Source organism: Protopterus annectens, chromosome 7.part1, assembly GCF_019279795.1.
Source record: "Protopterus annectens isolate FY-2018-M chromosome 7.part1, PAN1.0, whole genome shotgun sequence".
NCBI classification, from domain to species: domain Eukaryota; kingdom Metazoa; phylum Chordata; order Ceratodontiformes; family Protopteridae; genus Protopterus; species Protopterus annectens.
In genome coordinates this window covers 317155890-317157448 of record NC_056740.1, presented here as the reverse complement: position 1 = coordinate 317157448, position 1559 = coordinate 317155890, and positions in this window count along the sequence as shown.

Here is a 1559-nt window from a genome sequence, read left to right as displayed (position 1 = left end):
CCTTCTTTTATGTGCAACTTCCATCATTAAATTATCTACTAGAGAGACAGGGTAAGATCTTTTCAAAAACATTTCTTTTAGTAAATTGCATTCTGAAATAAAGGAGGTTTCCTATTTTCCTTGTCTGATGAAGTTTTCCTTGTCTGTGACATTCCACACCGCATAGGTGTTAATGAGTTAAAGAGGTAAGAGATGTACTGAGAACACAAATCAGAGTCAAGCAAAAAAAGTGAAATGAAAATAGCTTCCAGAAAAATCAAAATATTATCTCTAAGCTGCGCTATATGCTTGTGACTCACATTATGGCCATTCTATTTACATGGAAGTTAAAATTGTTATTTCCTTATATGTAGCATAACTCATATAGAAATAGTTAGTTTCTTATATGTAGCATAACTCATATAGAAGGAAGCCTGAAGTGGATTCTGGAAAAAAATAAAAATAAACTTCAAGATCACTTTATAGCAACAGGTCAGTTGTGATATTATAGCCATAACTATTTAATAATTTGATGCATTAAAATAGTTAGAATACAAAGATATAATGAAATAACTGAGATACAGTGGTAATTGTTAACAAACACTTAAGTTTTCCCGTCCCACTCCAAGGAAAACAGCACTAAGAAAGAAAGAAAGAAAAACCTGCTCCAAGCAAATTCAGCAACATGGGCTATTATTATATTTCTGGTTTGCTGAAATAACTACAAAAGAAGCAATTTAGACCTGAATGTTTTAGGGTAGCACCATACCTCTAAACTTATTTGTTCAAGAATTTGGGACAATGCCAAAAATAATGGTGGGGGTAAAGTCAAGACTTTTTTTTAAATATTACTCTAATCTCCAATTATCTAAAAAATTAACAGAGCAACAGATTTTGGATTTACATACATTTTCTGAACATTTGTACAACAACACCTATGAAACTCTAATCACAGGCATTATTGACTAACTATAAACCCTTAGTAATTTTCATCCTTGAATAATTTATCAGAAAATGAAGATGTGAGAGAAGGTCTCACAGTTAGTGCAGAGAGTTGAGACTCTGTGCTCTTAGTGAGTTGCTTCTGTTAGTCAAGGGTGTAGGACTTTGAATCTTTCTACCTCCGTTTGCCCACTGTGTGACATTGAGCAAGTCACTTAACCTGACAGTGTTCCTGGGTTGCCCCTTCACCTTTTTGAAAAGATAGAAGCACAAAAAAGAGGATGCATGTAGAAGGTTAAATTCCCATGTGCAGTTTCAAAACAGTAAGAGCAGAGCCAGATCATGGTCAAATGGGGCCCTACACAGAATAATGGACCAGACCTCCCCCATACACACACACACAGCCATACAAATATCCCATAATTGGTTATTTCTCCCCAGTTACCATAAAACACTATTAAAACGTATTAGTATGCAAAGTGTTTTATTCTCTACTTTTACGATCATCACACAGAATTGGATTTAATTTAATACTGTTGTTAAAAAAATACAGCAAAAACAATGGCAGCCATATGAAAAACAAAACAAAGCACTCATGTTGAAAACTTACAGCATGTGTAACAGTAAACTTCTCTTCC